Genomic DNA, 10912 nt, shown 5'->3' on the forward strand with positions numbered 1-10912 from the left:
TTTGTTTAATTGGCATAGAATATAAAAAGTGAGGTGTTAGAAATTTTGACACACACACATATACACACATATATATATATATATATATATATATATATATATATATATATATATATATATATATATATATATATATAATATTACGGTTTTATAAATGATCTTTTTTTTAAACTTTCTCACGCATAGAAAACCACAAAAACAAATGTAGTTTTCAAAAATGCCGATTTTAATCAAAAAGATGAAATACATTTCAGATGATAAAAGAAACTCAATTCCGTCAGGACCACTGCAAAAGACAAATTTTGACATTATGTGGACAGAAATACATTGCTCGACAGACAGACGAACGGAGGAAAAGACAGACAGATAGATAGATAGATAGATAGATAGATAGATAGATAGATAGATAGATAGAATGAATCACCTTTTTATACACAGAGGTTATTGTTACAAGAGAACCCTAATGGGCACTGGCTGCAGGATGCCCCTTTCTTGTATGGTCTTGCATTATTGATGTTGCCTCTTTGAGAAAAATAGATAACGATGAGTTAATGCATATTAGGATAATATAAAGAGCAAATGACAATAGTTAAAACTGTCACTTAACGTTCATAAAAAGGAAAATATAACTCAAAGTTTGTGATAAACCGTTTTCAAATTAAACCATAAACTGCACGAGTAATCTTTAAAGCTTGTTATTTCATTTCTCACATCATAAGTTTTGCAGAACCAATGTGTAATCTTTATTGACCTCTTCGATTACAAGAAAGATTAAAAAAGATACTCATGATGCATTTCAACAGTACCCTTCCCCGTAGTTGCAGACGCGGTGGGAAAATCCTGGACATTGAACTGTTGCACATCCGACATATTCCGTGTTAGCCCAATTGACCTAGCAGAAGTTTAAATGAAATATTATCTGTAATCTTTATTACATATATGTATTGCACAAAGCATGCATTAAAGGAAATGAAAATCGAAATGCTCTTGATCTAGAAATAATTTGGGGTTTTGATTCTCGGTTATTAACTATACCTGTTTATAATTAAGGCAAGAATGCATATTTGTGTTGCAAGTGTTGGAATCGAAATTGTAGTCACTTTTTTCACTGTTCCACAAGTCAACGGTTTCTCCAGAAGAAACAGGGTCTACAAAATTTATTTACCATTTTGTATTCAGATTTATAAAGTTGAATGATTTCAGTTATTTCGTAAAGCATACTGAAATTTAAGTTGACAAGCAATTTTGGGATATAAGTAGGCCTATAGTTCCATGTCACAATTATAATTCACTTTATATAATTATACGCTCATGATGAATACTGAAATCTGATTGGTTAAGACGCAGTTGATAATCCGTTCTAATTACCCTCAGTGTTAACAACACACTTGTCAACGGGTAACACAACCAACGGATTGATACATGCGCGTAAATTATGCGCGTACGGTTCGACGTAGCATTCACGCAGCATTCACATCGTTTATATATCATTTAATATTTATTCGTTTGATGAGATATCGGCGCTTCTGATTGGTCGAAAAATTTCTTTGATACCTGCATCAATTAAATTTTTTACCGGATCTACTTTTCTCAACTGTTCTGATCTAACACTATTTATAGAACGGGAATTTCCAAAATAAACACTGTCAACAAAGTGTAAAGTTGTGTCTGTTTTATTGTCAGCAAACAAAATACAACTTTATAAACATAAAAACTTGAAAGTCTAACCTTCAAAAATAAACAAAACACAATATCTTATTCACGAAATAGAAAATTAAGCGTCTTCTCACGATTTCGTCTGCTTGAGATCAATCAACATTACTGCGAGGCTGGCTGTTCTTTTTCCAGGATAATTATAACGAATATATAGGCCCATACACTTTCACGGTAACACTGCTGTTCAAATTTGGTAACGAAGATTTTTAAATTTACACAGTACCCTACATGATCGGTCATCAGAAATTCAGAATTCGAATAAGCATCGTTATGAGTACAATGCATCAACTCCTTCGGCGCATTCCATGTGGCAGATACTAGTTTACCATTTAAGTAAATCACTGGCTTTATAGTTACCACAACGTTTACAAAAGTCGCTTATACATACTATTCTTTGTCGACATATCAACCATTTTCGTCCACGATCGCCTCTCCTTGGATGGCCATGTCCAGTTGCATTTTCCACCGATCTCACATGAAAACTAGTTTTATAACGAATTTTTCTGCACAGTGAATAATATCACAAGCTATCGCATGTATTTTCCTTTTGTTTTACATTCAGATGGTTCAAATTTTAACTCGCTATTTGTGTTTAATCCATTAAATTAAGTTCAATAGCTCTGCATCAGCTGAAGGCGCATCCATTTTGAATATTGTTGCTGTTGTTGTTTTGTATTCATACGCGCCGCTTCATTTTCATTATTTACATTTTTGATCAATGACACTTCACATTTTTTTTATTTGAAATTGTTATATTAAATGATAAGAAATGAAGATAATAATTTTTCTATTGATCGACGTATCAAAGAAAAAATTGACCGGAAAACTTTTTCATCAATGCGCGTAGTTTTCCGGTCAATTTTTTCTTTGATACGTCGATCAATAGAAAAATTATTATCTTCACTTCTTAAATAAAAGCAGTAAAATTTTCTTAAAAAATTAAGACATTCAGTAAAATAAAATAAATAGTGCCTGTTTGGGATGGGAACAGTTGAAATTAACACCGCTCGAAAACCATTGTCAACCTCTACTTCGCTTCAGTCGTCAATAGTTTTCTCCCGGGTTTCAATTTCAACTGTTACCACCCCAAACAGGTACAGTGAGGTCGCCTTTAACGAATCACTAAGTAAATTCGCGTTGACAGTACGTAACCAAGCCCGAGTTAAATTCATAATACAACATTGTTTTATTGTACCATACTTGACTCATAACATCATATATTTCTTTCCCAACAACCAATGATTAAACAAAAAGTATCGCTGTATTTTGATGAACGATGTTTTCTCCTTTAGCGGATCATTTTCTCCATTACCGAATCACGTGATATACAGCTGATAATTTTTTGTTAGGGACAGTGTCGAAATATTTTTTTTAAGTTTAAATATGCTTTAAAGCATGAATAAGAAAAATGGAAAGGCTAATATTTTTTTTCATTTTGAGTTAAGTGTTCATTCTATTGAAACCGACAATTCATGAAAAAATAACAATGAATCAATGGTAAAAAAATGACTGCATGATTTGTAAACTTTGATCATTTAGTTTTTAGTCATTGTAAGTCATCAATATTGTTAATTTTATGAGATACGTGTATATGAACATCTTTTTATGAAATTACAAAGAATTATACAATGGCATGTAAATGGATCGAGAAACAAGAGGCCCATGGGCCACATCGCTCACCTGAACAGCAGTTCCTTGTAACATTACATTTCGTAGCATATGCTTTTTCTATTTTAAACATTGAACCCCTTTCTGGGGACCCAGTTATGGTCCGAGGTTTATGGTTGGCTTGAACAACATAAACAGTAACATAGGAATGAAAATGTGTAGCACTGCGGTAGGACCGCACGTACACAACCTGAAAAACTGAACGTAGCAGAGTTCCACTTCAAGAGAAATAACTCTCAGACTGTACAGAACATCAAGAAAGATAACTCTTGGTTCCACTACATTAGAGTTTACACAATTTGAGGATCCTTGCATAATAATCTCACAAACTGTAGCATTATAGTTCTCGAGAAAAAACTTTTTAAAAACATTTTCAATATATCTTTCTATGTTAAACTTTGAACCCCTCTTGGGGCCACAGTATTAGTCCAAGGCTAAAGTTTTAATTATTTGGAATCTACATTATTTAAGGATGCTTGCATAGCTATCTCACAAGATGAAGCATTATAGTTCCCTAGAAAAAGATTTTTCAGCATTTTCCCTATATATTTCTATGCTAAACTTTGAACACCTCTTGGGGCCCCAGTATTAGATTGAGGTCACAGCTTTTATAATTTCGAATCTACACTATTTGAGGGTGCTTACGTAGTTATCTGACAAATTGATGCATTGTAGTTCTCGAAAAGAAGATTTTTAAACATTTTCCATATATACCGGTACTTCTACATTTAACTTTAAACCCATCTTGGGTGCCTAGTATTAGTCCAGGGGTCACTATTTTAAAACTGTCGAACCTTCATTATCCAAGGTTGTATGCATGATAGTAATCTCACAAACTGAGGCATTGTAGTTCTCGAGAAGAAGATATTTTAACGTTACCTTTATATTTCTATAATAAACTTTGACCCCATCTTGGGGCCCCAGTATTGGTCCGGGGGTCACGATTTTACCAATTAGGAATCTACATGAGCGAAGGCATAGAAATTCCACAAACTAAAACATTGTAGTTCTTGAGAAGAAAATTTTTATACTTTTCCTTTATGTTTTTTAAAATGTTTAAATTTTGAACCCCTCTTGGTGCCCATCAATTGTCCGGGAGTTACAATTTTTTGAATCTACATTATTTAAGGATGTACATGTATGCATAGTAATATTCCCAACAGTTGCACTCTATTTCTTGAGAAGAAGATTTTAAAACATTTTCCTATATATGTTAAAATCTAAACCCCTACTGGGGCCCCACTTTTTGTTCAGAGGTCACGATTTTTACAATCTTCACTATATATACAACCGTTTGTGTATGTATTGGCATTTTTGGTGAAGTGGTTTTTGAGAAGAAAATTTTTAAACATTTTTCATATGTAGTTCTATGTTAAACTTTGAACCCCGCCTGGGGCTGCAGTTTTGATTTGAGGGTCACGATTTCTACAATTTAGAATCTTCATTATACATACAAGCTTTTGTGTAAATATTGGCATTTCTGGTGCAGTGGTTCTTGAGAAGAAGATTTTTTAAACATTTTCCTAAGGTATATCTATGTTAAATTTGAACCCCGCCTGGGGCCCCAGTTTTGGTCCGAGGGTCACGATTTTTACAATTTAGAATCTTCACTATGTATATAAACTTATGTGTAAATATTGGCATTTCTGGTGCAGTGGTTCTTGAGAAGAAGATTTTTTAAAAATTTTCCTATGTATTTCTATGTTAAACTTTGAACCCTGCCTGGGGCCCCAGTTTTGGTCCGAGGGTCACGATTTTTACAATTTAGAATCTTCACTATATATACAACCGTTTGTGTAAATATTGGCATTTCTGGTGCAGTGGTTCTTGAGAAGAAGATTTTTAAAACATTTTCCTATGTATTTCTATGTTAAACTTTGAACCCCGCCTGGGGCCCCAGTTTTGGTCCGAGGGTCATGATTTTTACAATTTAGAATCTTCACTATATATACAAGCTTTTGTGTAAATATTGGCATTTCTGGTGCAGTGGTTCTTGAGAAGAAGATTTTTAAAACATTTTCCTATGTATTTCTATGTTAAACTTTGAACCCCGCCTGGGGCCCCAGTTTTGGTCCGAGGGTCACGATTTTTACAATTTAGAATCTTCACTATATACACAAGCTTTTGTGTAAATATTGGCATTTCTGGTGCAGTGGTTGTTGAGAAGAAGATTTTTAAAGACATGCGCCCTATACTTACTGTTTCGCAATTATCTCCCTTTTGAAAAGGGCTGTGCCCTTTATTTTTACAATTTATAACCCCCTTTCCATAAGGATGCTTTGTACCAAATTTGGTTAAATTTGGCCCAGTGGTTTTTGAGAAGAAGTTGAAAATGTGAAAAGTTTACAGACGGACGGACAGACAGACAGACGGACGGACGGACGGACGGACGACGGACAACGGGTGATCAGAAAAGCTCACTTGAACCTTCGGTTCAGGTGAGCTAAAAACCGAAATACGACATGTACGAGGGTTTGCCAAGACATAGACAAGTGACGTTATTCAGTTCATAGAACTCACAGAATGATGAAGTTTGTGTCGCAACGGGTTTAAGTTATTTGAATTGAAATTAATTGTCGACATTGATTGTATCAGATTGGGTTTTTATAATATATATGTACTACATCAAAAAATTTTTGATGCGCCGCAACGACAGTTAAAAAATAAATAAATAAACATATAGAAACTTGAAGGATATCGTGAGGAAAATAATTCATCGAATAAAAAATTTAAGAAAAAAAAAAAAAGAAGAAAAAAATGAATTTAAATTTCTGCATTTTTTTTTATTTATTCAAAAAAAATTAGCCATTCCGAATTTTTAAAGATTTTTTAGCACGTACGTTAGAAAGGTTGAAGTTTGAATATATACACACGGTAACTAATTATAAAAAAGGGTTTTAAAAAATCTAGAAACATATCCAAGGGCGATTTTAAAGTAAACAAATTAAAATACACAAAATTGCCTAGAGATGTGTTTAGTGAATAGTGATTGTATAGTTAAGCAACCAAAAAACAACCAAAAAACAAAAACAGGACCCAGTATTGACATCCAGCAATAAAAAACGAAGAAACCTCCACCGAAAGAAATGGAAGAACAAATACCGGGAAGACAGACGTTTTGAATCGGTGATCATTTGTACTATAAAATATTTTAAAACATATCTAGAAATGTATAGTGAATGACTGAATGTGCAAATTGGATGGGTGTTCAAGGAAAATAAATGTTTTCCATGACCTGTACATGTATGGAATCAGCGATCGATTGTACTTATGAAATATTTTTAAAACAAAAATAAAAAAGTATAGTGAATCTGCAAACTAGATCCATGTTCAAGGAAAATAATATTTTTAGGAAATAAACTACTAAATGACATCGAATACGTATAACTTTAATTTGTAAGGCATGGGTTTTTAAATAAATAAATATCCGTATTAATACAGGGAATTGGGGAAACCAAAATATGGTTGAAATCATAATCGAATGGAAAAATGTTTTAGAAAATGGGAATGAGATGTGTTTTTAAAATCTTTTATTGTTGTTTCTGGGTTTTTTTTATTGAAGCAGATGTGCAAATAATCGTAGCGGTATCAATTAATTTTGACATTATCCCTCAATGATCCCCGCATCTCGGTGATTCGTTATTGGAACCCTGACTACCCACAACATTATAGCTAATATAATTATTCTCTGATTAAGAAAATGTTTGACGCTTTCAGTGCTTGTAGACAGATAATTTTACTAAACATCTGTACCAAATATGCTTACATACAACGAGCCGTTCACATCAGAGCTTAACCGAAAAGTGAAAGTAGTCAGCTGCACGCATGCTTTTTGTCTGCGTCTTCAAAAAGCTTGTTCATGTTTGTTTAGAAATTACGACATAAAACGAGATAAAATTTAATAATTTCATGATAAATTATCAAAACAAGAATAACTCTACATGACAGGATATGTTAAGTTAAGTTTTGAACCTTTAATAGAAAAATACAGAATTGTTTATCTGAAAGTGATTCGTTAACGGAGACGATTCGTTAAAGGCAACCTCACTGTATTTAAAAATGTAAAGTTGAATAGAAACTCAAAAACAGAAACATTACTTGAATGGTAGGCAATTGTTTGTCCAACCCGAGAAAAATTTGGCGATGTTGGTATATTGTGGCCAAATACACATGTCTCTGCATGAGTCCAGGCATAACCAGCCAGTTCGGCACTTCATTTCTAAAATAGACAAACTTCAACCATCATCGGATAATCCTAAACATAAAATGTGAATATTGTGTGCATGTGCATAATCACTTTTGATTTAAATTCAGCTCAATTTCTTTTTCACAAGAGGACTTCATTATTAATCAATTACTATTAGTAAGCAGTACGTTATGGTTAAAAAGATTACCAATTTAAGCATGTTAGTAGCAGATGGTCTGACGTCACGCCTTCGAACATTGAGTTCCTAATAAACAAGAAATTAACAAAGTTAAGCATTTTCGTTAAAATAAACTTAACAAATTGCAATTTGGTATAAACATCTGAAAAATGGAAGTAGCGTTATTTAAAACTTACACTGAGAAACTCCATCTGAGCCAGAGCACCAGCTACGAATTAGGCGAAAATCAGAACAGACATTGCTGAGAATCGGATTCAGAATGACAATTGCTGTCCCACCCGATGTATTTAAAGAGGGTAGGGGTGATTTGGTTGAATACTTTTACCTGGATCTTATCTGATTGTGTAACTTTTAAGTCACGCAGTGAACAAATTGAAATTAAAAAAAACAACTTGTTTTTTTTTACTCATTTTAGCATTCAGTCTCTATGAAAAATGTCGACGATTGCAAATTTTTATACTGTTAAAAATCGAGAAATAAAATCAATAAAGAGGAAGGTTTAAAGTTTTATTTTTTTTTTTTCCATAGAGCTGGTGTACAGGTAACCACAATCATAGTGATACAAATATACGGAATACTACTATATGGTAAGGTTTCTCCTGCGGGAAGATGGGCATATTTTCTCTTTGAAAATCACCTTTAAATAGACAATAACTATGGTAGCATATCTCTGCTCCTTGTGTGCAAGTTATTTTTCTATCAAGTATGTCGACATGCAAGATAAATATGTTGACATGCAAGATAATTATGTTAACATGCAACATAATTATGTTGACATGCAAGAAAACTGGAATTGGAAGAATTATACAAAATCTCCAAAAATCTCAAAAATCGCCCACCTGTGACATCCAAGATACTAGATGGTACCTTTTTATGTCGACATGCAACTTATTTATGTTAACATGCAAGATAAATATGCTGACATGCAACTTATTTATGTCAACATGCAACTTATTTATGTCGACATGCAACTTATTAATGTCAACATGCACCTTTTTTATGTTGAAATGCGAGGTGAATATGTTGACATGCAACTTAGTTATGTTTACATGCGAGATGAATATGTTGACATGCAACTTATAAGTTGTATGTCAACATAACTAAGTTGCATGTCGACATAAATATGTTGCATGTCAACATATTTATCTTGCATGTTAACATAACTAAGTTGCATGTCGACATAAATAAGTTGCATGTCGACATAAAGAAGTTGCATGTTAACATAAATAAGTTGCATGTTGGCATCAGTAGGTAGCGTATCTAGCCTCTTGGATGTCACATGTTGGCGATATATGAGATTTTTTATAACTCTTATTTGATTGTATTTCTTGCATGTCAACATAGTTATAATGCATGTTGACATAACCTTCTTGCAAATCAACATATCTATCTTGCATGTCGACATAATTAATTGAAAAATAACTTGCACACAAGGGGCAGAGATATGCCACCATAAATAACAGATAGTATGATTGATATATTTCTCTTCGCATAATTAAGGATAAAAAATAACTCATATTTGAAATAATATGCAAAATAAAGACGGTGTTTATTCGTAATAAGTTTTTACAGCTAAATTAATGGATTAAGTATAACATTGTAATTACATTTATCTATCATGATAGATACTTAACTTCACATTATTTTATCATTATCTGCTGCCCGTCAACCCGTTTATAATTTAATCATAGTTCAATTTTTGTATTCTAAAATCAATGATAAAATAAAATTCTTATTATTCTTTTAACTGTACGAAAAACGGTCCCACGAACCCATAAAAATTGCATTAGGCAAAATAGCCATTCAAAAAATAAAGTCTATTATATTTCAAGAGCTTAGTCTGATAACCTCAATATTATAAAGCATCTTTAAAGTATTATATCATACAGCAAAATAAAAGGCATTATGAAATTACCATGTATTCAGAAAACGATAGAAAAACTGGTCCATTTTTTAATATCTCAATGTTCATTGAAAGCAAAATCATATTTCTAAAAGTTTTGCCTAAAACAATGTAGTATTTAAACTTCAAATTGGGCGTTGCGTTATAAATCTATATACTGAATTATAAAGAGATATACCAGCATTGTTAAGTTAAACAGAATTCTAAATCATTTAGTTTTCATTGAATATAATGAATACAGAAGACAACCTTACTGTTAAAAAAGTAAAGAGTCAAATTTGGGGAAAACCCGATACAGACTGTGAAAATACACGATGCATATAATATGCCAAAAGTTATACATGCCTTTATTAGTTATGATTACATGTAATACGATATTGAGGTGGTACAAAACTGTGTGCTCTGGATATCAAAAAGCCTGAAAAAAAAGACCATGAGTAAATATTTGGTCAAAAGAAACCGTAACGTCATCTGACTTTGAAAGTTTTCCCTACTATGAATGGAGATATACACCGTGAAAAAATCAACACATCGACCAACAAACTTGCTACATGAGATTATATTGGTATAATATCACTGAATAAATAGGATAAAAAAAATCCTAAAAAGTGTTTTGTTTGTTGAGTTCACTTCAACAAAAATAATCTTTAACAACTGCCAGAGATCCCGGGTATTAGGAAAACTAGCAGTCTTATTATAGCATTGAATGATTTATTTTTGACGTCGTCGTGTCAATAGCGTGTCAATAACTGCCGTCAGGTGAGCAGACAAATTGAATAACGCGCGTTAGCGCGTTATGATAATTTGTTTGCTCACCTGACGGCAGTTATTGACACGACGACGTCAAAAATAAATCATTTAATGCTTATATTTACATTCCCTTACTGAAGAAATCAATTGTTTACTTAAATAAATCGATATAAAGTGCAGATCACGGAGGGAGTGATTAAGTAACAGCAAGAACAGCTATTTTGCAAAACCGGTTCAAACTGGTTTTCACATAGACTGTTGAGATGTGATCGACAAGCATGAAAATATAATCCATGATAAATAACTCTTGAAATGTTGTTTTTAACAATAAAGTCAACTTTTTTGTTGAATAATTATAAAACATGAAACTCATGTATTTTTCTATTATAGAAAATATTGGATTAATCTATTTCACCGTCCATTTTCTATAAATAACAACTGCTCTATTTTTTAAAACTGTTAATGCTAATATGAGTACACAAGCCAATTT

At 32.5% G+C, this 10912-nt stretch overlaps 1 non-coding gene across 1 annotated transcript; it reads right to left on the bottom strand.

The window, feature by feature from the left end:
- Positions 1–205: 205 nt before the first annotated feature.
- On the bottom strand, positions 206–8052 carry LOC105346648 (uncharacterized). Its single transcript, XR_010708574.1, has 7 exons — positions 7946–8052; positions 7779–7835; positions 7483–7603; positions 1036–1148; positions 807–892; positions 425–522; positions 206–286 (listed from the first exon to the last, which is right to left on the bottom strand). It is a non-coding gene; the product is annotated as an uncharacterized protein (transcript).
- Positions 8053–10912: the final 2860 nt, after the last annotated feature.

The sequence above is a fragment of the Magallana gigas genome, chromosome 8 (assembly GCF_963853765.1).
Source record: "Magallana gigas chromosome 8, xbMagGiga1.1, whole genome shotgun sequence".
NCBI classification, from domain to species: domain Eukaryota; kingdom Metazoa; phylum Mollusca; class Bivalvia; order Ostreida; family Ostreidae; genus Magallana; species Magallana gigas.